The 26487-nt window shown below is 37.8% G+C and overlaps 1 pseudogene; it reads right to left on the bottom strand.

The window, feature by feature from the left end:
* Positions 1-26487, bottom strand: LOC143683355 (glycosaminoglycan xylosylkinase pseudogene; annotated as a pseudogene).

Below are 26487 nucleotides of genomic sequence, written 5' to 3'. Positions count from 1 at the left end.
TCACATATTCTGTGTTGAGAAGTACAAATGGGAGAGAGGCATCCTATATTCTATCAGCACAGAATCCACTCCAAACTGGTCAGTGCACTGCTTTACAGTAGCAGGATGTTCAGGAGCTATGGCTCCATGGTGTCCAGGTGAAGTCCAGAGAGCACTAGGGAGATCGGGTCATGGGCAATGGCAGATTTTTGTTGTTATTGTTCATTTTTAAAAAAATTTTTATTGATAAAACTAAGCAACATATAAACTTGAACATTCTTAACATATGAACATTCCATACTTGATATGCATTTAATAGCTCACAATATTATCACATAGACATATGTTAATCACCATGATCACTTCTTAGAACATTTGCATCACTCCAGAAAAATAAATAAAAAGAAAAAAGAAGAAACTCATATACATCATAATCCTACTCTTTTCTCTCATTGACCACTAGTATTTCCTTCTACCCAATTTATTTTAGCATTTATTCTCCCTATTATTTATTTATTTTTAATCCATATTTTTTACTCATCTGTCCATACCATAGATAAAAGGAGCATCAGAACAAAGTTTTCACAATCACACAGTCACATTGCAAAAGCTATATCATTATACAATCATTTTAATGAAACATGGCTACTGGAACACAGCTCTACAGTTTCAGGCACTTCCCTCAAGCCTCTCTAATACACCTTAAACTATAAAGGGGATATTTATATAATGCATAAGAATAACCTCCAGGATAACTTCTTGACTCTGAAATCTCTCAGCCACTGACACTTTATTTTGTCTCATTTCTCTCTTCTCCCTTGTGGTTGAAAAGTTTTTCTCAACCCATTGATGCTGAGTCCCAGCTCATTCTAGGATTTCTGTTACATGTTACCAGGGAGGGTTACACTCCTGTGAGTCATGGCACGCATAGAGAGTGGGAGGGCAGTGAGTTTGCTTGTCGTGTTGGCTGAGAGAGAGAGGCCACATCTGAGAAACAAAAGAGGTTCTCTAGGGGTGACTCTTAGGCTTAATTTTAAGTAGGGTTAGTCTATCCTTTATGGGAATAAGTTTTATATGAGCAAACCCCAAGACTGAGGGCTTGGCCTATTGATTTGGTTGTCCTTACTGCTTGTGAGAATATCAGGCCTTCTCCAAATGGGGAAGCTGAATTTTCCCCCTTTCTCACCATTCCTCCAAGGAACTTTGCAAATACGTTGTTATTCACTGTTTAAATCACTCTGGGATTTATCAGGACATCACTCTGGACAAACCTACAAAATCTCATGCCCTGTTCAAGGTTCCATGTACTTATGGTTAAACTGTCTATATAAGTTATATTAGGAAATGCACTAGTCAAAATATAAATTTTGCACCAAATACACATTTTTTGCTTTAGTCTCACACATAAGTTAAAGTTTTAAAGTATGAATTACCATCTATTCTCAACATCCTGCAATATTGACATTCCTTTGTTCTTCCTCATGTAAAAACATTTTTTAGTTTGTACATTTAGTCACTATCATTGTACATACTAGGCATTCCTAGATTATACCATCTCAGTCTTTATTGTCTATCTCTCCTTCTGGTTTTGTTTGTGCCCCAGCCCTCCTCCCTCTATCCTTCTCACATTCAGCTTCATTCAGCGTACTTACATTACTGTGCTACAATTAGGTAGTATTGTGCTATCCATTTCTGATTTTTTACAATCAGTCCTGTTGCACAATCTGTATCCCTTCAGCTCCAGTTACCCAATATCTACCTTATATCTATCTCCATGGCATGGTAGGTTTTAAGGCAGACTTCAGTACACTGTTCTTTAGGTAGTATAGTCTATTCCAGGTAGAAACCCGGATGTTTCTGGCATTATTGAGAAGGATGAACATACTTGCACCTTTATCATCTTGAGAGCTCTCCTAGTGATGGCAGTCAGCTTTAATACTAATCAGGTAATCAAACACAGCTGTGTCAGTGATGTCCAGGAGGCATGGGCCAGGGTCATAAGGGGACATTTTCTTCACAGCATCACAGTAACTCTCCATTATCTCACCTGGCCAGTTTGGCCTCTCATGGGTTCTGTCCCATGGGTGTCAGTGTTTCTGCAGAGGCCACACGTCTGGGAGCCAGAGTGTGACAGTTCCCTCCGTTGTGTCTCCATCAGCATAGGCTGGCTCTGTTTCTCGGCAGTAATAACACTTCCCATAGAAGCAAGTATTATTTCCTACAGTTAGCAAGGTGCTCAACAGCTGCTCTGCGGCAACAGGTTTGATCTCTCTCTGCAGATTATCGAATCTGCCAACCATCAAGAGGGCTCAGCGAGAACCCAGAATCCTGTCCAAATGAAAGGATTCTGCATTGTGTCTATCATAACTGGCATATGGTTCCCCTTCTACCACTGCAGTCTTGGCTATACCGCTTAGGTTTTTGACAACTTTCTGACCTCCTTCATGTATCAGTAAGGCTTTCAGGTGTGTCCCTTTATAACCTACTTCAGCTTTAATGATTTTCTTGGTGACCGTGGCATGCATGATTGCTCCCAGCTCTGCTGTCTCTTCAGTGTATAGTTCCTAGGGAACCACCCACGGGCTATAATCTCCCAGGGAGACTGCAAGACGTGGTCCAGCTTGGGCTTCATCTCCATGGGCAAATGGATCATCATGCCATGAAAAGCAATCTGGTCTTTCCGGTTGGCAGCTGATATATCTGCCTGGCTCTAGGCTCCCTCCATGCCCTCAGCAGCCCCTGCTGCCCCTGCCACCTCGGAGAAGGGGCAGCCCCACGCTGTGCTCACAGCCCCCAACTGCCACCACCACTGCAGCTCCCGCCCAACCATGGCTGGGCCATTCCTAGGCCACCTCTCTGGGCACTTAGCTGACCGTCCCACCCCCACCCCCCACCTCCTCAGCCTCTAGTATTTGTTTCTTAAGAGAGGACATTTTAGAATGTGTTCAGTTTGGAAATTTCCAGGTACCAATTAAAATAAGTGTCTCATTCAGATTACTTCATTTTAGAACCTCTATTTTCTAGTTGAGAATGCAAATATACTAATTTAGGCATATGGAAAGATCCCCATTATAGCCAATATAATCCAACATTTTCTCTAGTGTTCCAGGTCCAGCAAGATAAGATTTTACATAAGGCAGGACCATAATTTTTGTACATAAAGCCAGCTGATGTCCTAGATAGCAGTGCACCATTAGATTTCTTTAGATGATTTAGAATCCATTATTTTGCTTAGAGTTCTGATAGTTAGCAATCTGACAATCTAAGCCCGGGGAGAATTGTATGGATTTTGGGGATGTATGATGTTTTACAGTGTGCCTTTCATGGAATATTTGCTTTCCCTGGAGGACAGCCTGTTCTCTTTTCATCCAACCTGTGACCAGGTGTCCCTAGTTGCATGGAAATTGTCTTGAGGGTGTCAGGTGACCTTGTGTCAATCGAGCCCACCCATGACCACGTATTCCTTTCATGGGAGGCTTGTTCTTCAGAAGCCGAAGCTTTTCATCAGAAGGCGGAGGCACTCAACTAGTATTTAAATGCCTGTCCCTTGCCCACCAAAATATTTACAGTTATCCCTTCCACAACACAGGGATTTGAGACATGCTGCCCTGCTACCTGGAAAATTCATGCAAAAATTTTTTTTTCACTGTTTCCGCAAACTCCCAAGCTGCCTATTGATCAGCAGACACTTCCTTTCCCATTACTTTTTTTTTAATTAATTTATTTTGTTTATTAAGCATATCACCATGCAAACACAAACATTCTTACCATATAATCATTCCATTTTACATATCTAATCAGTAATTCACAATATCATCACATAGTTGTATATCATCATGATCATTTCTTAGAACATTTGCATCTATTCAGAAAAAGAAATAAAACAAAAAAATTCATACATCCCATAACTCTTACCTCTCCCTTTCAATGATCACTAGCATTTCAATCTACTAAATTTATTTTGACATTTGTTCCCCCTATTATTTATTTATTTTTAATCCAAATGTTTTACTCATCTGTTGATAAGGTAAATAAAAGGAGCATCAGATACAAGGTTTTCACAATCACACAGTCACATTCCAAAAGCTGTATCTTTATACAGTCATCTTCAAGAAAGATGGCTACTGGAACACAAATCTACATTTTCAGGAAGTTCCCTCCAGCCTCTTCATTACACCTTAACTAAAAAAGTGGTATCTATATTATGCATAAGAATAACCTCTGTTTGATTCTGTTTGAAATCTCTCAGCCACCGACACTTTATTTTGTCTCATTTCTCTCTTTCCCCTTTCAGTCAAGAAGGTTTTCTCAGTCCCGGATGCTGAGTCCCAGCTCATTCTAGGATTTCTGTCCCACATTGCCAGGAAGGTCCACATCCCTGGGAGTCATGTCCCACGTAGAGAGGGGGAGGGCAATGAGTTTGCTTGTCGTGTTGGCTGAGAGAGAGAGAGGGGCCACATCTGAACAACAAAAGTGGTTCTCTTAGGGGTGACTCTTAGGCCTAATTTTAAGTAGGCCTAGCCTATACATTGTGGGGTTAAGTTTCATATGAACAAACCCCAAGATTGGGGGCTTGGCCTATTGATTTGGTTGTCCCCATTGCTTGTGAGAAAATCAAGAATTCTCCACTTGGGGAAGTTGAAATTTCCCCCTTTCTCATCATTCCCCCAAGGGGACTTTGCAAGTACTTTTCATTCAGTGTTCAAATCACTCTGGGATTTATCAGGGCATCACTCTGGACAAACCAACAAAATCTCATGCCCTACTCAAGGTTCCATGTACTATGGTGTTCTGTTAAGCTGTCCACATGAATTATATTAGGAAATGCACTAGTCAAAATAAAAATTTTGTACCAAATACACATTTTTTGCTTTAGTCTCACGCATAAGTTAAAGTTTTAAAATATTAATTACCGTCTATTTTCAACACCCTGCACTATTGACATTCCTTTGTTCTTCTTCATGCAAAAACATTTTAAAATTTATACATTCAGTCACTATCATTATACATTCTAGGCATTCCTAAATTATGCCATCTCAGTCTTTATTGTCTATCTTTCCTTCTGATTTCATTTGTGTGCCTAGGCCTCCTCCCTCCATCATTCTCACATTCAGCTTCATTCAGTGTTCCAACATTATTGTGCTACAATCAGTTAGTATTGTGCTATTCATTTCTGAACTTTTACAATCAGTCCCATTGCACAATCTGTATCCCTTCAATTGCAATTACCCAATATCTACCCTATTTCTATCTCCAGATGACTCCTGTTCTTAACTGAAATTCTCCAAGTTCATTCATTAATTTTAGTTCATATCAGTGAGACCATCCAGTATTTGTCCTTTTGTTTCTGGCTAATCTCACTCAGCATAATGTCCTTAAGGTACATCTATGTTGTTACATACTTCATAACTTTATTCTGTCTTACAGCTGCATAATATTCAATCATATGTATGTACCACAGCTTGTTTAGACATTCATCTGTTGATGAACATTTTGGCTGTTTCCATCTCTTGGCAATTGTAAATAATGCTGCTATAAACATTGGTGTGCAAATGTCCATTTGTGTCCTTGCCCTCATGTCCTCTGAGTAGATACCTAGTAATGGTATTGCTGGGTCATATGGCAATTCTATACTTAGTTTGCTAAGGAACTGCCAAATTGCCTTCCACAGCGGTTATACCATTTGACTTTCCCACAACAGTGGATAAGTGTACCTCTTTCTCCACATCCTCTCCAGCACTTTTCATTTTCTGTTTTATTGATAATGGTCATTCTGGTGAGTGTGAGATGATATCTCATTGTGGTTTTGATTTGCATTTCTCTAATAGCCAGGGAAGTTGAGCATCTCTTCATGTGCCTTTTGGCCATTTGTATTTCCTCTTCTACGAAGTCTGTTCAAGTTTTTTGCCCATTTTGTAATTGGGTTGGCTGTCTTTTTGTTGTTGAGTTGAACAATCTCTTTATAAATTCTGGATACTAGACCTTTATCTGACATGACGTTTCCAAATATTGTCTCCCATTGTGTAGACTGTCTTTTTACTTTCTTGGTGAAGTTCTTTGATGTGCAAAAGTGTTTAATTTTGGGGAGTTCCCACTTATTTATTTATTTATTCAATGCTTTTGCTTTGGGTGTAAGGTCTAGGAAACACCTCCTATTATAAGATTTATAAGATATGCCCTTACATTTTCTTCTAGCAGTTTTATGGTCTTAGATCTAATGTTTAGGTCTTTGATCCATTTTGGGTTAATTTTAATATAGGGTGTGAGATATGGATCCTCTTTCATTTTTTTGCATATAGATATCCAGTTTTCTAGGCACCATTTATAGAAGAGACTGTTCTGTTCCAGGTGAGTTGGCTTGACTGCCTTATCAAAGATCAATTGTCCATAGATGAGAGGGTCTATATCTGAACACTCTATTCAATTCCATTGGTCAGTATATCTATCTTTATGCCAGTACCATGCTGTTTTCACCACTGTAGCTTTGTAATACACCTTAAAGTCTGGTAACATGAGACCTGACTTCATTTTTCTTTCTCAGGATACTTTTAGCTATTTGGGGTTCCCTACCTTTCCAGATAAATTTTGTTATTGGTATCTCTATTTCTGAAAAGTAAGTTTTTGGGATTTTAATTGGTATTGCATTGAATCTGTAAATCAATTTAGGTAGAATTGACATCTTAACTATATTTAGTCTTCCAATCCATGAACACGGTATGCCCTTCCATTTATTTAGGTTGTCTTTGATTTCTCCTAACAACTTCTTGTAGTTTTCTTTGTTTAGGTCTTGTGTCTCTTTAGTTAAATTTATTCATAAGTATTTTATTCTTTTGGTTACAATTGTAAATGGAATTTTTTTCTTGATTCCTCCCTAAGTTTGTTTATTACTAGTGTATAAAAACACTACAGATTTTGAGTGTTGATCTTGTAACCAGTCACTTTGCTGTACTCATTTATTAGCACTAGTAGTTTTGCTGTGGATTTTTCAGGGTTTTTGACGTATAGTATCATATCATCTGCAAACAGTGAGAGTTTTACTTCTCCCTTTCCAATTCTGATGCCTTGTATTTCTTTTTCTTATCTAATTGTTCCAGCTAGAACTTCCAGCACAACGTTGAATAACAATGGTGGTAGTGGACATCCTTGTTTTGTTCCTGATCTTAGGGGGAAAGTTTTCAGTTTTTCCCCATGGAGGAAGATGTCAGCTGTGGGTTTCTCATACATTCCCTTTATCATGTTGAGGAAGTTCCCTTCTATTCCTATCCTTTGAAGTGTTTTCAAAAGGAAGGGATATTGAATTTTGTCAAATGCCTTTTCTGCATCAATCAAGATGATCACGTGGCTTTTCTGCTTTGATTTGTTGATATGGTGTATTACATTAATTGATTTTCTTATGTTGAACCATCCTTGCACACCTGGGATGAATTTTACTTGGTTATAGTGTATAATTCTTTTAATGTGCTGCTAGATTCAATCTGCAAGAATTTTTGCTGAGGATTTTTGTGTCTATTTTCATTAGTGAGATTGGTCTGTAGTTTTCTTTTCTTGTAATTTGTCTGGCTTTGGTATGTGGGTGATGTTGGCTTCATAAATGAGTTAGGTAGCTTTATTTCGTCTTCAATTTTTTTGAAGAGTTTGAGCAGGATTGGTGCTAATTCTTTGTGGACTGTTTGGTAGAATTCATATATGAAGCCATCTGGTCCTGGACTTTTCTTTTGGGGGAGCTTCTTAATGATCGATTCAATTTCTTTACTTGTGATTGGTTTGTTGAGGTTGTCTATTTCTTCTCGAGTCAATGTTGGTTGTTCATGCCTTTCTAGGAAGTTGTCCATTTCATCTACATTGTCAAGTTTATTAGTATGAAGTTGTTCATAGTATCCTCTCATTACTTCCTTTATTTCTGCAAGGTCAGTGGTTATGTTTCCTCTTCCATTTCTGATTTTATTTATTTGCATCCTCTCTCTTCTTTTTGTCAACTTTGCTAAGGGTCCATCAATCTTATTGGTTTTCTCATAGAGCCAACTTCTGGTTCTGTTGATTTTCTCGATTGTTTTCATGTTCTCAATTTCATTTATTTCTGCTCTAATCTTTATGTGGTAGTTAGATTCAGTTGTCAGCTTGGTCAGGTGAAAGTACCTACTTCTGTTGCTGTGGACATGAGCCAATGGTATGTGAACCTCATCTGTTGCTCATTACATCAGCAGTCAGCTAAGAGTCATGGCTGCTGTGATGAATGATGTTTGATTTAATTGGCTGGTGCTTAAATGAGAGAGTGCAATGTAGCACAGCCCAAGCAGCTCAGCATACCTCATCTCAGCACTTGCAGCTCAGCTCAGGCCTTTGGAGATGCAGAAAGAATAACCCTGTGGAGAGTTGTTGGAACCCAGAGGCCTGGAGAGAAGGCCAGCAGAGATCATCCTGTGCCTTCCCATGTAAGAAAGAGCCTTAATTGAAAGTTAGCTCCCTTTCCTCTGAAGAACTAATGAAATAAGTACCCTTTTATCAGAAGCCAATCCATCTCTGGTGTGTTGCATTCTGGCAACTAGCAAACTAGAACACTTTATTATTTCTTTACTTTTGCTTGCTTTGGGGTTAGTTTGCTGTTCTTTCTCTAGTTCTTCCAAGTGAACAGTGAATTCCTTGATTTTTTCTGCTTCTTCTTTTTTGATATAGGCATTGAGGGCTGAAAATTTCCCTCTTAGCACTGCCTTTGCTGCATCCCATAAATTTTGATATGTTGTGTTTTCATTTTCATTTGCTTTGAAATATTTACTAATTTCTCTTGTAATTTCTTTTTGACCCACTGGTTGTTTAAGAGTGTGTTGTTGAGCCTCATATATTTGTGAATTTTCTGGCAGTCTGCCTATTATTGATTTCCAACTTCATTCCTTTATGATCTGAGAATGTGTTTTGTATGGTTTCATTCTTTTTAAATTTACTGAGACTTGCTTTGGAATCCAGCATATGGTTTACCCTTGAGAATGATCAATGAGCATGTGAGAAAAAGGTGTATCCTGCTGTTGTGGGGTGTAATGTTCTATAAATGTTTATTAAGTTCATTTATTGTATTATTCAAATTCTCTGTTTCTTTATCGATCCTCTGTCTAGATGTTCTGTCTATTTATGAGAGTGGGGAATTGAAGTTTCCACCTATTATGGTATATTATGGTAATAGATGTGTCTCTCTTTTCCATGTTTGCCTCCTGTATTTTGGAGCATTCTGACTCAGTGCATAAATATTTATGATTGTTATGTCTTCTTGTTGAATTGTTCCTTTTATTAATACATAGTGTCCTTCTTTGTTTCTTTTAACTGTTTTACATTTGAAGTCTAATTTGTTGAACATTAGTATAGCTACTCATGCTCTTTTTTGATTATTATTTGCATGAAATATCTTTTCCCAACCTTTCACTTTCAACCTATGTTTATCTTTGGGTCTAAGATGTGTTTCCTGTAGACAGCATATAGATGGGTCCTGCTTTTTAATCCATTCTGTCAGTCTATGCCTTTTAATTGGGGAGTTTAATCCATTAACATTTAGTGTTATTACTGTATGGGCAGTACTTTCTCCTACCATTTTGCCTTTTGGATTTTATTTGTCATATCTAATTTTTCTTCTTTTTACCTTTACTCATAGTCTTCATTTCTACACTCTTCTCTACACTTCTCTCTCCTGTCTTTTCATATATGTGTCTAGTGCTACCTTTAGTCTTTCTTGCAGAGCTGGTTTCTTGGTCACAAATTCTCTCAGTGATTTTTTGTCTGAACATGTTTTAATTTCTCTCTTGTTTTTGAAGGACAATTTTGCTGGATATAGCATTCTTGGTTTTTCTCTTCTAGTAATTTAAATATATCATCCCATTGTCTTCTTGCCTCCATGGTTTCTGCTGAGAAATCTGTTTATAGTCTTATTGGGCTTCCCTTGTATGTGATGAATTATTTACTCTTGCTGCTTTCAAGATTTTCTCTTTCTCTTTGACATCCAACATTCTGATTAGTAAGTGTCTTGGAGTATGTCTATTTGGATCTATTCTGTTTGGGGTACACTGTACTTCTTGGATCTGTAATTTTAAATCTTTCATAAGAGTTGGGAAATTTTCAGTGATAATTTCCTCCAGTAGTTTTTCTCCCCCTTTTCCTTTCTTTTCTCCTTCTGGGACACCCACAACACATATATTCATGTGCTTGATGTTGGCATTCAATTCCCTGAGTCCCTGCTCATATTTTTCCATTATTTTCCCTGTATTTTCTTTTGCTTGTCAGATTTCAGATATCCCATCCTCCAGTTTACTAAACCTATCTTCTGCATCTTGAAATCTGATATTTTAGGTTTCCATTGTTTTCTTCATCTCTTCAACTGTACTTTTCATTCCCATAAGTCCTGTGATTTGTTTTTTCAGACTTTTGATTTCTTCTTTTTGTTCATTCCTTGCCCTCTTTATATCCTCCCTCAATTCATTGATTTGATTTTTGATGACATTTTCCATGTCTGAACATTCTGAATTAATTACTTCAACTCCTGTATCTCATTTAAATTGTTAGCTTGTTCCTTTGACTGGCCCATATCTTCAATTTTCCTAGTATGATACATTATTTTTTGCTGGTATCTAGGCATTTAATTACCTTAATTAACTTATTCTGGTGATTATTTTCACCTTTTTTTACCTAGGATTTTCTTGCTGGATGACTTTGTTTTCTATCTGTTCTTTGACATTCAGTTCAGCTTATTCTGGACCTCTAGCTTAGGTTTTGTTTAACAGATCAGAATTTTTCAGTTCTTGTTTTCTTTGCCCTGCCTGTATGGTGCCTTTAGGAGGGTCTACTTAGGTATTGTAGACCCCAACAAGATTTTCCAGACCAAACTGTCTTCCTTTCAGGAGGAAAGAGTCACTTGCATCAGTTTTCCCTGAGGGTGAGACCCAGAAGTTTGAAAGACTTTCCTATGAAGCCTCTAGACCCTTTGTTTTTCCTACCCTGCCCAGTATGTGATGCTTTTCTGCCTGTGGGTCCCACCAGCGTAAGGTGATGCGGTATCTTTAACTTCATCAGACTCTCCCTGCTGGGGGCATGGTTGAGACAGAGGACAAGTTGTAGGCTGGCTTTAATCACTTCACTTTTCCAGACCCTGGGATCTGAATTCCTTGAGGGAGGGAATCCACCTGATCTGGGCCCCACCCCTCTCCCATGGAAGGCACAGGCTCCAAACAAACACTCAAACAAGCTTAATTCTGCTTATGCCTGGGGCAGTTGGAGCCCGAGAAGCCTTGCAGTTGTATCCAAAGAGTAGTCAAGCCATAGAAACACAGCCACAAAAATTAAAGAGAAAAATCCTTTCAGAGAAGGACCCCCATTCCTCAGGTTTGCCAATCAAGAGCCTAAGTTGGTATGTTGCTTTGCATACCTTCAGGTCCTATGTGCTCCCTCCTTTTCTTCAGGGTTCAGACCCTTTAAAGTATTATGTGTTATCTGATCTAAAAAACATCTGTTTCTTTTTTTCTTTTTCTATCTACCTTGCCCCTTTTGTGCCAGGGCAAAAAGCAGCAACCTCCGCTTTGACTCAAAGTTCAGCTGAGCTGGGGACCCATTTTTAGTAGTCAGACTGTTAATTAATTCCACAATTGGAGCTTGGTTGTGCTTAGCCCTCACATCTGGTAAAGTTCTTTCTTCTCCTATCTGGGAACCAGCTTGTGGGGAGGGGTGCCAGCCACCACAGCTTGGGGGACTCATGGTTCTTGGTGGGCTCGCAGCTGGTCCAGCTGATCCAGGCTGGGGTACACTGTGTGTCCAGTCACTGATGTGGCCCAGCAGTTGTTCCACACTGTTCCTGGCTATTTCCTAGCTGCTCTGAAGGACAAACTAAATCCCACACCTCGCTAAGCCACCATCTTGGCCCATCAGCCCTTTTCCGTTACTTTTGCATTGCATAGACTAAATCTATTTTTTTAAATTTTCAAACCAGCCTTTACAGGCCTGGAAATCCAAAGGGGTAGACACTTCAAATTCATTTTCCTTTAAGGAATCATAAAAGGACTTAGCCCTCTCTCCTATGATGCCAGAGTTTACCAGAATACCTCTTTTGTAACAATCCTACACCCAAAAGAATGTTTTTTTTTCTACACTTTCTACAAGGGAGAAATGTAAATCTCGTGGTTCATGCAAATGATGCTTTAAGTTGTTGATGTAGCTGCAGCAACTGCTTCAGGGATTTCTTTCTTTTTTTTTTTCTTGAGGTGCCTTATGGTTGACTCAGTAACAGTGGCCAACTACAGTAGCCATTTTACCTGAATGAAGCATATTTAACAGTTCTAATTTTTTCTTCAGTTCACCACTTTCTTTTGTTTCTTGAGAGCACTTCCCAAACCACTAGGAACATGTACTATATTTGGGGCCCATGATAATAATAGAGCCCATGGTGTTTAAACAACACAAGGTACAAGAAACTCAAGATACAAAGATCACTGTGAGATCATTGTGAAATGTCATGAGAGATTGCTGTAAACGCACTTGGCATCCTCAAACCAGTGTATAGAACCACAGTTCTTTTACCATAAAATTAATTTTAAGAAAAAATAATTGTGTAGTTGACCATTTATGTTATTAAGCAGTAAAATACATACTATGCAGGTAACAGTATGCATAACAGTACATATATTTTGTGCATTTATGTTATTAAACTTTTTAACATATCTCTACATTTCAAGCCTTTGTGTGATTTGCCAGCCTTTGCATGTCACCTGCAGCTTCCACAAAACTCCCAAAACATCTCCCGTTAATTTTTTATGCCAATCTGTGATGTATCAATATATGGGGGCAATCACGATGTGGAAGTCATAACTGTATGTGATTGCTCAGTCAGAACACAAGTCAAATTGACTGTTAGGAGGGTATCCCTTCACTGAAAAGATCTTATTATCAAAATGGTAATTTTTAAAGTCACATTTAAGTACTCAACAGACAAGGACATTTTCCTTGTATACCAAAAAGGACAAATGCAAAGAGGCTTCTGCCACAAGACTAGACCGGAACAGGACTGTTAAAAATGCAAACCAAATGAATTGAAGTTCACCAAATCAGCTGTTGTCCCTGGCCCAAGCCAAAAGAACCAAAGTTCAGATTTGTACTTTATCAGAAGACACACAAAGAAAGGCTAGAACCTCAACCAAAAAGAGGGAGATGCAGTGCCAAGAGAACTCATCAATAGGAATGCAGGGCTGTTGAGGATAGAACTCAAGGGATTGTGGCTGGTACCAAATTCAAAGCAATGATGGCTCCACAGAGGTCAGTGGTTGCTTCAGATCCTGTTCTGTCACCCTGTAATGGCATCTGCCAAATATGTATTTGGGGTCATAGAGTTGTGATTTGGGGAGCACAGATTGAGGTAGCAACCCAAATTATGCTCTTCCTTGGCATTTCAAGGCAAGCAAGGGTTTCTTAAGGAAAAGGAACATTATGCAAGTTGTTTGTGGTTGTTGGATATTTGGGGTACTCTGATTGTCTTTCAGATTAAATAGTTAAGTAAATTCTTTACCTTATGGATTGCTTAGGGTGTCCAGGTATCTGAAAGATTTTCAGGAACATTGTTGCTTGAGGCTTTGCATACTGTTGGCAATTTGTGATCTCTGGCTAAAATTTGCATAAGAGTAACCTCCAAAATGATTTCCTGACACCATTAGAAATAACTTAGCCATATAAACTATTTTGTTTTGTATCTTTTAACACTGTCTGAAAAAGTAAAAGAACTTTTAACTTTGTCTGAGTAATGACTGAACTTCGTTAAATGTAAATTCATATGTATATTATTTAAATTAAATATCTAGTAGATATAATATTAGCTTATTTTATCAGTAAACCTGTATATATTAAGGAAGGACATTTCCAAAAATGCATGCTTTTTATTTCTGTATTTAACATTGATAGTTTAGAAAGCATAATTGTTTCCTTTTAAAATAATAATATTAAATTAGTTTAAAAATAGGATTTATATCCTAAAATTTTCAGAAATGAATTAGAAAAGATTTAGAGACACTGAAAGATAAAACACAGAGATATAAAACTTACTATATAAAAGTTATAAAATTTATACAAAAGTTGGCTTTTTGTCTTTTGCCCAGTATATATATTTAATTTTCTATCATTTTTTTTTCTTTGGCAAATGTTTTGGTTAAGAGACTACTTTAAAATTATTATATTTCTTAGAACCTTTTGAGTATTAATTAAAGAATATCTACAATTTTTTGAAAAGGTCTGGACAATATTATTTTTATTTAAATCTTCAGCTAATTTAATAAGTACATTTAAAGGAGCAAATGTTAATTCAAGTTTATGTTTTTGCACCAACTTCTGAAGATTAGGTTTAAGTTCATTGATAATTAATGACAGTGTTCCTTCAAATGCTTCAGCAAAAGATGAAAGACTGTAACTGAGAAAATAAGGATTAACAAATAATTATGATGACTGAATCATTATATAGATACCTTTTCTTTACTCTCTAATATATTGTAGGCTAGCCAAAAAGAAATACCTGAAATTGCTGAAACCCACTGAACTGTAACCCACTACCTTGATCTTTGATGATTGTATAGCAATATGATCTTTATTTTGTGATTTTAAAAACCTTGTGACTAGTCCCACTTGTACCACCCTTATCCTGTTTTACAACTTTAGAGTCTTATGATCATGAAGACAAACCCCTAATGTTTATTTTACTTTATGTTTTAAATATTTAAATTAAAAATGTATTTTTATTGAGAAATATACATATTATACAATCAATGGCTTACAATATCATCATATAGTTGTGCATTCTTCACCATGATCATTTTTAGAACATTTGCATCACTCCAGAAAAAGAAATAAAAAGAAAAAAGGTACGTATGCATCCCATACATCTTACCTCTCCCTCTCAATAATGTGCAGTATTTCAGTCTACCCAATTTCTACCCTTTACTTCCCCCATTGTTTATTTTTTATCCTTATTTTTTTTTTTTTACTCATCTGTCCATATCCTAGATGAAAGGAGCATCAGACACAAGGTTTTCACAATCACACAGTCATATTGTAAAAGCTATATATACAGTGTTCTTCATGAATCTAGGCTACTGGCACACAGCTCAACAGTTTCAGGTACTTCCCTCTAGCCACTCCAATATGCCATAAACTAAAAGGGATATTTATATAATGCATAAGAAAAATCTCCAGGATAACCTCTCGAATCTGTTTGCAATTTCTCAGCCACTGAGACTTTATTTTATCTCATTCCTCCCTTCCACCTTGTGGACAAGAAGGCTTCCTCATTCCCATGATACTAGGTCGTGGCTCATCCCTGAGAGTCAGAATCCCTAATGTTTATTAACAGAGTTACTTGTGTCAGCTCAGAACTAACTGCTGACTGCAGCATTTATACTTACTATTATAATGGTTATTTTCATAAAGTTCTAGCTCAATTCCACTTCTTTAATGGTGCTGTAGTTGCTTATACTTGTTATTGTAATGATTGTTTTCCACTCCTTTACATAGAACCATTCTTGTTTGTACTTGTTATTGTGATGATTACTTTCCACTCTTTCACATGGTACTATAGTAGTTTATAGTTATTTTAAGTTACTTTCCACTCCTTTACATGATGCTATAGTTGTTTACACTTGTTACTGTAATGGTTGTAATGGTTACTTTAACTTTTTTCTATTCCTTTACATTTTTTTTTAATTATACTTGTTACTGTAATGGTAACACCTTTACCTCCCCTTGTTTGAATCCATAAAATCACTAAATTCTTTAGACACAGGGAGACAGATTTTAGAAAGATAGGTCATCTGTTCTTGCTTTATGTAGTGATAAACTCTTTTTCCCTTTGAAACCCTGGTGTCATAGCTTGGCTGTTATGTACATCAGGTAGAGAACCCCACATTTGATTGGTGTAAAGCCTGAGTGAAGTTAAAGGTCTGAGACAATAATTTATTTTAATCCTACAGATTCAACTTTTCTTTCATTTTTTCTTGTTTACAAGTTTGAATTATTGACTGATCAGGGTTTTTTAGTTTTTCGAGGAAAAGCTTTGGTATGGATTTCAAAGTCCTTAGCAGTTTTTTTTTAATTAGAGAAGTTGTAGGTTTATAGAAAAATCATGCAGAAAGTGTGGCGTTCTTATATAACCTGCCCTCACCCCAAATTATTAACACCTCTCCTTACTGGTACATTTGTTACAATTGATCAAAGAATATGATTATAATTGTACTATTAACTATGGTTGATGGTTATAGTAGGGAGTCTCTAGCAATTTGACATGACTTTGTGGGAGCATTCTTACCAGTAATGCTTGTAGGGTTCAATATATCATTTTCCAGCTTTTCCCATTAAGCTGTCTTGATATCTCTCTATTTTTTACATATCACTCAGACTTAAAGCCATATGTACAAATTGAAAAAGGGCAGGCAATGATCATGACGAATAATATGCAACTATGTGATGATATTGTGAAATACTGATTATATATGTAGAACGAAATGATCAGAAATTACGAATGTTTGCATTTGGTGTTTTTTGGTATTTTAACAAAATTTAAAAAATTTTAAAAAAAAGAAAAAGAGCAGGCAATTCTGAGTTATAAACCCCAGTTACAATTCTAAATTCCCTACAAAAATTGTTTTTCTGATTCATTTTAGGATTGGGAAATTACTTAACTATAGCCCTGATATTTGTCCTTGTCTAGGGGCTCAAAGTTACTAAGGATGTTATTCTGGCAGTCTCAGAATGTCTGGTCTTATTTGCCAAATTTTAGTACTCGGGCCAAGAAGGACACAAGGGGGGAACACAAAGGAAGCTAAGTAGGATAAGAAGAAATGGAAAGAGAAGCAACATCCAGTCCAGAGTTTTCAGTCAGAAGGTTATTCAGGCTAGATGTTTATTTATTTATATTTTAAGCTCTGTAAGAAGTCCTTTAAAGAAGCAATTTTGGAATCAGATATTCTTTTGGCTGTTTCAACATACTAATTAAAAAACACATTCCATTTTGGGGGGGGGGACCTTTAATAGGATTTGGAATTTCCTTGGTCATGGCTCTCACTTTATTTAGTGTTATTCCAAGGAGTGTGAGTGAGAGAGGTAGTTTCTGAGCCTCCTTTATTAGGTTTGATTTCAGAAGGGGCTAAGAAGGGAGGGGTTTGAAGGAGCTTCAGGGCCTTCTTTATAAAAAGGGAACTTCTCAAAGCTAGGATAAATAAGAGAACAGGAAGGCACAGGAGGAGCTGAGGCAGCTTCAGAAAATTTAGAGGATTCAGACAGTTTTTCACATTTACTTATGCATGAGTCTTTGTTAATTTGGCATTTGTTTTTTGAAGAGAGACAATTTTGTAATCTGAAAATTTGAAAGCTTTCATACCAATTTTATAAAGGTATTCCATTGAGGTTGTTTGATTTTACAGCACTTATATTCTAATTGTAAATACATAGACACTAATTTGGCCATATTCATTGTAATTTAAGATTTTCTTTAGTATGTCAGGGCCAGCAAGATAGGAATTTACATGATGCAGGGCCATAATTCTTATAAATAAACCAGCTGGAGTGCTTGATGGCAATGTTTCAGTTTGTTAATGCTGCCAGAATGCACTATACCAGAAATGGTTTGGCCTTTACAAAGGGGATTTATTAGGTTACAAATCTACAGTTCTAAGGCCATGAAAATGTCCAAATTAAGGCATCCTCAGAAAGAAATCTTGATTTTTAAGATTTTTAAGCCACTGGCATCTGCAACATCTCTGTCATTTAGAAAGCATGCGGCCTGCACCTGCTGGTCCTCACTCCTGGTTTACTGCCTTTAGCTTCTGATTCCAGGGGCTTCCTCTGTAAGCATCTGTGGGTCCTCAATTTTTATCTCTGGGGAAAACTCTGAATTTCATCTCTTAGTTTAGCATCTCCAAACATCTGTGTCCTCTCCAAAATGTCTCTCTCCTATAAGAATCCAGTAAGCAGGTTAGGATCCACCTTGACTAGACACATCACGTCTTTATGGAAGCAAACTTTTGATTAAAAGGGCCCACCCATAAAAAGACTATCCCCATAAGACAGGATTAGAATAACTTGGCTTTTCTGGGGTACTTAACAGTTTCCAACCAGCACATCATTTTTTTTCTGATTGAAAGTAATCCTAAAACCTATAAAGCCAACAGACATCCACAGAACCAAAGGCCAGAAACTTAACCAAAGTAAGGGGGGTTCAGAACCCAGAAAACTCACCAACAGAAATCCGGGGTCATTGGAGAAATGAGAGTTTGTCTGCTGGGTACGCTCCTGGAAAATAAGTAAACCAACAATTAATTGGTACTTAATGAAATTCAGAATGCCTGTTTAAATGTTAACTGGTATGTTATCTAGGTATAGTAAGTGTTTAATGTCTATTTAATTGTTAATTGGTGTGCTGGTTTAGTTATTAATTGGTGTGTTACTTAAATTGTGTTAAGTGTCTATTTTAATTGTTATTTAGTTTGGTATTGCATTTGTATTGGTCAGGTATTCCCAGTTGATTACTGATTACTGAAATTCTTTAGAATGGGAAATTCTACTGCTGGTAACATTCCTAAATGTACCCCTTTGGGCTATATTTTGAAAAGTTGGCAAGATTTTAGTTATGAGTCTATGAAAAAACAAGGAATAGTTTATTTCTGTGACAAGTGGGTCTCAATGTGATTCACAATTAGGAGAGAAACGGCCTGAGAATGACTGTATAGAAAAGAACACTGTATTGAAGTTAGAGTTGTCCTGTAAGATAGATCGGAGATGGGATGGGATGATGTATGTTCAATCCTTTTTTTGTCTCTCCTAGCAACCTGAGTTATGAGAAAATATGAGGTTTGACCAGTAAAGAAGAAAAAAAAAAGTCCTCCCTCATTCAAATTCAGAGGATCTTACAGAATCTTTATTAATGCGTTCATTTGCTCTACCTGTACCCTGTAACTGAGGGACCAATAGATCAAGAAAGGAGGAAGCTCCCCTACCTCTTCCTCCTCCTCTGTATCCCTCTTTATCAGTGAAGACCCAGAGATAGAAATGGTCTCCCTCTTCCATTCCAGCCAGGGTACTCAATTTGGCCATGGCCACTCTTTAAAATCAGCAGCAGAGACACCAACAAAACTTCTAGCCCTCTAGCAAGTGCCTATAGGAGTAGACAAGCAGAGAGGCCCAAGAGGATTTATAATACTCAAGCAAATCAGAAAGGTTGGAAAGGTAGACTTCAACTTGGTAAGCTTTATATTTCTGTTACTGTTTTGTTGTGTGTCTTAACTTTCTATTTGTGTCTGTACAATGTATATTTTCCTACCCTTGGATGGTAATCCAAATTGGCAAACAAATATTATTGAAACCCCTATTCAAAATTGGCTTAAAGATAAATACATTATATATAAATATAATTAGTACTCCTGGAGTTCCCCCCCCCTCCAAAAAAAAATAGTATTAAGAAAACTCTCTAGGCACCAGGATTCAAAGGCTCAGTACCTGTAATCAAACCTGGACATTAGAAAGAAACCACCCCTGGAATTTTCTGAAGGCAGTAGAGGGCTGTCTCAGGGAAAGGCAAAGACTCTTTCCAATTGTCTGGGCTACAGCTTTAGATGAAATAGGTTTATAATTGGAAACAATTAAAAGGTGGGCATAGGAGCTCTCACCAACACTAAGGCCACCTTAGGAGTCTTAAATCCCATCATACCATTTAAAACTTTTTAAAGGAGACCTCTTGTTTCTGTTTCACCTATTCCTGCCCCCAGGGCCAACCAGCGAAGGCAGCTATGGGGGAAGGGTTGGGTGTGGGAAGATTGGGGAGGGTGGGCTTGGTTTAGAATTCTTTCTACTGGGCCAGGAGATTAGAAATGGTAGGTACAGAACATATATTGTAGAATAGGCCATGCTTGTTCTGAGAGAATTCTCCAATTTAAAATTATACTCTTCTAACAGTACCTATGTTCTAGTTTGCTTGCTGCCAGAATGCAATGTATCAGCAATGGAATAGCTTTTAAAAACAGGAGTTTATTAAGTTGCTAATTTATAGTTCTAAGGTGAAGAAAATGTCCCAATAGAAGCAAGGCTATAAAAATGTCCAAATTAAGGCACTATGAACAGGTTGCCTTTGCTTAAGAAAGGCCCATGGGTTTAGCATTTCTCTCTCAACTAGGAAGGCATGTGGCAAACATGGTGGCAGTCTGCTAGCTTTTTCTCTGAGCTTCTTGTTTCATGAAGCTCCCACAGGGGTATTCTTCTTTGTCTCCAAAGGTCACTGGCTGGTGTACTCTGTGGTTCTCTCAGCCTCGTGGCTCTGCTCATTTCTTCTGTGGCTTTCTCGTGGTGCTAATAAAAGCCTCTCACCAAAATGTTTCCTCTTTTAAAGGATTAATGGGTGGAGTTACAACTTCATGGAAGCTATGTGATCAAAAGTTACCACTTACAGTTGTATAGGTCACATCTCCATGGGAACAACCAAACTGTTCCCAGCCAGCAATATTTAATAAATATTAAAGGACATGGCTTTTCTGGGGTCCACCACAGATTCAAATCGGCATACTGTGCAACAGTAAATGCATTATTAAAATACAAATAGCCTTGGGATATGAGGGTAATTGAGTAAGATTTAACTGCTAAATTTCAGTAAGTAAGAGAAAATATCCTTGAAAGCTATGGAAAAGGATTCCTGATTTTATGCTTAGAAAAAAATTAAACAATTTTGGTATATATTCCAGATTTTGATTCTTTTGAGGTTGTTCATAATTTTAGGATGTTATGAAAACAAGGATTTAACAATGGAAAAAGGAACATTATGTCTACTAAATCTTTAAAATGTAATTTCATGTTTAATGAAATTAAATTATGAGTTTGACAAACTTTTAAAATAATTGTGCTTTGTAATGTCTTTTTGATAACTTAAGGTATGTGGCATATAAATTATACAGGATGTGCTTTATAAAAGAAAGGTGCAGTTTTATACTTAAGAATAGGTAGGACACAGCCTGGGTGAATATGGAAAGTTGTGGAAGTGAATTTTGTTGTAGTCAATGCTGACAAAAATTTGATAAGCTTGTCTGAGTGAGTGTGGGTCTGTAAATGGCTAGTTTTAATGTGTAAGACAAGACCTGTTTACCTTGTAAAGAAAGCTCTAGAAAGGCTGTGAAAGTGAATTCTGTTTGTCATAGTCAATGCTGACCCCAAATTGATAGGCTTGTTGTAATGTTTTTAGGAGGTTTTCAGGTTAAACTATGTATTAAAACAAAACTGAAGTTTAGTTTTCTCTCTTTAAATAATGCAGATTATTGGTCTGCCCTTAATGAAAGGTTATAAAAATTTTTTCTTAACCATCTAAATAATCTGTCTAGAAGACAAAGATTCTGTTTCATATCAGAACAATACCCTTATTGTTATTTATGTTGACCTTATCATCCTTTATTTTCAGAAGACTTTTTGTTGTCAGTTTAGTTAAGTAAGGAACTAAATATTGTTTCACAGTGACCCATTTTCCACTTCAGCATAGTGTTCAAACATGACAACTTTTAACCTTTTACCCCTTCCCCAAATCAAACCCAAGAGACAAAGAATGTCTTTTATTACAAACCGTTGGACAGGATTTGTTCTTTTACCTTGTAAAAGTGAAGTGATTATTACATAGGAAGTGTTTGGGATATAGCCCAATAATTAAAAGAGATTTTCTATCCTTCGGTTAGTTAAATTTGTGTAGATGAAATGTTATTCATCTGTTTAGAGATTGTATAAAATTCTTAGAGATTTGATAATGTCCTCACTGTTGATGTTATATCTTGATTCTGATCAGCAGGATGTTATACAAAAATATGACATTGCTAGTCATGGTTTTAGTTATTCTTAAAAGAAGATTTCAGATCATGGAAACAATCAAATTTGCTTGTCAGTTACTTTGCTCTAATGTGTCTCTAAAAATCAGCTAAAAGTCAGAACTGCATCTTCAACAAAGTAGGACTTTAAAGAAGAAGCAAGGCAAGTACATAAATTATATTCTACTGTTAATTAACATAATCCTGGTAAATGTGTAAAGGTGAGACAGTTAAAAAAAAACCTTTTGCTAAGGTTTGGGGTTGAGTACTCCAATAAGTAAATTGTCAAGTGTTTTTATTTCTGAAAATAACATCATTTAAAAAATGCTCATAAGAAAATTAAGGCCTAGATTGTAAGCTCTTAACAGCAAGCACATTTATTTCTGAACTGTACCTGTTATATTTAAATTCTGAGATGCTTTGCTTTCTGTTGTATAATCTGGTAGTTCCCTGGAACTTCTGGGTATCTGTGATACCTGAGACTTAATAGTTGAGTTCTCCAGCTCAGAAAATCAACATTACTCCATACAGAAACTGTTGCAGAAGCTGAAAAAGAGATCAGATTTCAATTAGAGATGTGAATAAAGCTCATCTGCTTAGGACTAAGGTAAATCAGAATACAGGGTAAAAGATAATATCTGTATTTTAAGACCTAACTTCTGTGCTAGGAAGAGATAAAGTGACCAAAGGAAGAGAGAATTATTTTGTACAAAATTTTCTGTGGCACACTAATTTAACCTTTCTGATAAGTTTCTGTGGCAAGGGACCTAGAACAGTGAATGAGATCTTAATATGCTGTACAAGTTGATACAATTCTCTGATGCATTTCAGAGTGTTTTAGGCATAAAATGAAGAAGTATTTGCAAGGTCCCTTGAGGGACTGGTGAAAAAAACTGTGGAACAATTAAACTCCTCCAACTGAGGAATTCCTGCTATTCTTTTATGTGATAAGCACTCTCAATTTGATAAGCCAAGCCTTCAATCTCAAGGCTTGCCCTTATGAGACTTATTTTCATAATGGCAAAGCTAGCCTACTTATAATTGATGCCAAAAATTCATCCCCAGAGAACCTCTTTTGTGGCTTAGATGTGGTCTCTCTCTCTCTCTAAGCCAAACTCTGCAAATAAACTCACCATTGTCTCTGCTATGTGGGACATGACTTCCAGGGGTATAATTCTTCCTGGCAACATGGGACATGACTTCCATGGATGAGCCTGACACTGGCATTGTGGGACTGGCTGACTAAAAGAGAAAATAAATAAAACAAAATAAAGTTTTAGTAGCTAAGGGATTTCAAATGGAGTCAAGAGGTCATGCTGGAGGTTACTTTTATGCAAAATTTCAGGTGAATATTGCCAAATATCACAGTGTACCAAGCCCCATGCAACAGTGTTCCTGGAAACCCTAAGGAACACCCCAGGTTCTATCTAAAAATCTATAAAGTGTTATTTCCTCAATTTAATTATTCAGTTTATTTTTCAGACACTTATGGCCTCAGGATTGTTCCTATGCCAGTTTAACTCTGAAACCTGGAAGTATTGGTCTCTCCAAGAACAACCAGCTTCATTCCTCCAACCTATAAGGATGATGCCTGTTTTCAGCATGAAGAAGCTAGAATGGTCATCACCCAGACCCGTCAAGATTGAGGAATGGACAAAAATAAAAGGGAAGAATTGTAACCACAAATTAAGAATTATCAAATGATTATGATTCCTGAATTATGGTATAGATGTTTTTCTTTCTGTAAGAATTCGAGAATTCGAGAGTTTTGCCACGCAAAGGAAGACTCCAAGAGACGTTCTCTCATGCAACACGCAAGGGGTTTATTTACCACACATGCGTGGGGCTCACTGAACACGCAGGAACAGAGAGCCCCGAACCTGGGTTTTGGGAAGCCTTTTGAGGGCCAGGATAAGGGTGTGGGGTTTGAGGGTTGAACATTAGTTACAGGTTCTGCTTTATGTAGGAAGTAGATAACGAACATTTTGCAAGAAGCAGATAACAAACATTTTTCGCGCATGAGTCATGGGAGCTGCTTCTTGCAAGAAGCAGCTGTCTCGTGCAAAACTCCCTTACTCAACCTTCTCAGTTGCATTCTTAGATAAACTTTCTCCGGCAGTTACAACCTTGCATAACCAAGGCAGCAGAAAACCTTGCATAACAAAGGCAGCAGATAACCGCCCCTGGGAAGTCCCGGGTTGTTTTAGCCTGATGGGGCCCATAACTCTTTTCTTTATAAAATCCTTCTTTATATAAGAAAAGTTAGCTACTGTTAAGTTTTATAAAATCCTTCTTTACATTCCCCACTCCTTTTTGTACATATCTCTAATCTTAGAGATTTTCTGGGTTATTTAATACTGAGTACTGTTGTCTGATGAGCATTAATTTGACATTTCCAATCTGCCTTTGTAAAAACTGTATAATTCTATTTAGAATATATGGTCCTATAGTTATTATTAAAAGTAACACAATTAAAGGCCCAGCAAGAGCAGATAATAGCGTTGTCAACCAGGGGGACTTAGTAAACCAAGATTCAAACCACCCCTGTTGCGCCTCTCGTTCTTTTTGTCTTTCATGAAGGCGCTCTCTGAGTTTTGTCATGGACTCTTTAACAACACCAGAGTGATCCGCATAGAAACAGCACTGTTCTTTTAAAGCTGCACATAGTCCCCCCTCTTTAAGGAAAAGTAAGTCAAGTCCTCGCCTATTTTGCAGAACTACTTCTGAAAGGGAGGTTAGAGAGTTCTGAAGGGCTGAGACAGATCTCTCTATTTCGTTTAAGTCTTGATCTATTGCGGCCTGTAATTGACTGGTTTGTTGATTGCTATGTACAATGGCAGCAGTCCCTGTGCCTATACCGGCAGCAGCGGTTACCCCCATAAGAACTGCCAGGGTTATTGAGATTGGTTCCCTTCTGTATCTGGTTTGGCTTAATAGTATAGTTTCTAATTCTGTCCCTGAATGATAGAGAATTCGGGGGTATGTAGAAACCAACACACAATAGTTGACAGAGTTGTTAAAAACCTTTGTAGATACACAAGGGGTAATTCCAGTGTTACATGCCCACTTTAAACCTGGGGGAGGTTGAAGGAATTTATCATTATCTTGGGTTTGATTAATGGTGGCACATAAGATTTTAACGTGGGGAGGAGGGTTACCTATACAAGTTCCTTGTCCCGTAACCTCAGAGAGGGTGAGTTTATGGTCGCTGTCCCAGTCGCATGACGTAATAGTGTCCTGGGCTGTTACAGTAACTTTTTCCCTGATTGGATGCAGGACATAGGTAGATGGGGGTCAGGTCGCAACAGGGCTCATTCCCCAGAGTGGTAAGATTACAAGGGGTCCCTAGAAAAGAAGGCTCCCCTGCTCCCTCCCAAGTTTTTATAGTCTTCCCATCATCCCATCTGGTTATTGTCCATTTCCAAGGCTTATGCAGGTTGGAATTGGGTTCCCCTAGGGGAAGGAGGAGAAGGAGTAGTAACCCTACGAACCCGCAGCTTGAGAGGATTGTAAGTCCTTTCCAGTTTCCATTGGGACTCAGAGGGCGAAGGCGCAGGTTTGAGATGAGATGCATGGATCCAGGATGCGATGCCATCGACCTTGACTGCGGTGGGGGTGGTCAAGAGTACCTGATACGGTCTTTTCCAGCGAGGTTCAAGAGTCTGTACCTGGTGGCGGCGGACGTAGACGAAGTCTCCCACCTGATATTGATGTGGAATTCTGTTATCTCCTGGCTGGAAGGAGGTGGAGAGCTGCCGCCACAGGAACTGCTGGGCTTTTTTCAAGGCTCACAGCCTGTCAAGCAAGGGGGTATGGAGGGAACTATTAATCTCTAGAATGGAGGATATGTCTTTGACTGGAGGTGGCGCTCCATACAAGATTTCATAAGGGGTTAGATTACACATGAGAGCAGAGGGGGTATTCCAGGCCCTGAACAGGGCATAAGGCAGGAGCATGGTCCAATCCTTCAAGCCAGTCTCTATAGCTAATTTGGTTAGGGTCTCTTTAATTGTCCTGTTCATTCTTTCTACCTGTCCTGAGCTTTGGGGTCTGTATGCGCAATGCAATTTCCAATCAATCCCCAATATCTTGGCCACACCCTGACTTACCTGGGCTACAAATGCGGGTCCGTTATCTGACCCTATTAACTTTGGTAGACCGAACCGGGGAAAAATTTTTCCATAATCTTCTTGACTACGACCTGGGCCATTTCTCTCTTAGTTGGGTAGGCTTTAACCCATCCTGAAAAGGTGTCTATAAAAACTAGTAAGTATTTAAGTCCATATTTTGCAGGTTTAATTTCAGTAAAGTCGACTTCCCAGAACTGCCCAGGTCGAGTTCCCCTTAGTCTTTTTCTATTAGGAGCTTTGGTGGGGTAGGCGTTTATAATCTGACATGTCTGATATTCTCTGGCTATGCGATCTGCCAGTTCTTTCTTTTTTGAGGCTGCCAGAGGGTACAATTCCCTCTGGTTTTGCAGGAGCTGCTGTAGTTTCCCTGTCCCCAGGTGAGTGAGCTGGTGGACCTGCTTTATGTAAGCTAGGGCTTCCGACTCTCCTTGGGGTGTAACCTCAGATAGTGTCTCAGGGGGTTGCTGGTTTCCTTTGGTTATTAGGACCAAGTTTATAGGGTCCCTTAATGCTACCGCTTTTGCTTCTTTATCTGCTCGCCTATTACCCAT

The sequence above is a fragment of the Tamandua tetradactyla genome, chromosome 5 (assembly GCF_023851605.1).
Source record: "Tamandua tetradactyla isolate mTamTet1 chromosome 5, mTamTet1.pri, whole genome shotgun sequence".
Lineage (NCBI taxonomy): Eukaryota > Metazoa > Chordata > Mammalia > Pilosa > Myrmecophagidae > Tamandua > Tamandua tetradactyla.
Note: the sequence above shows the minus strand (reverse complement) of the source record. Positions and strands in the feature narration are given on the sequence as shown.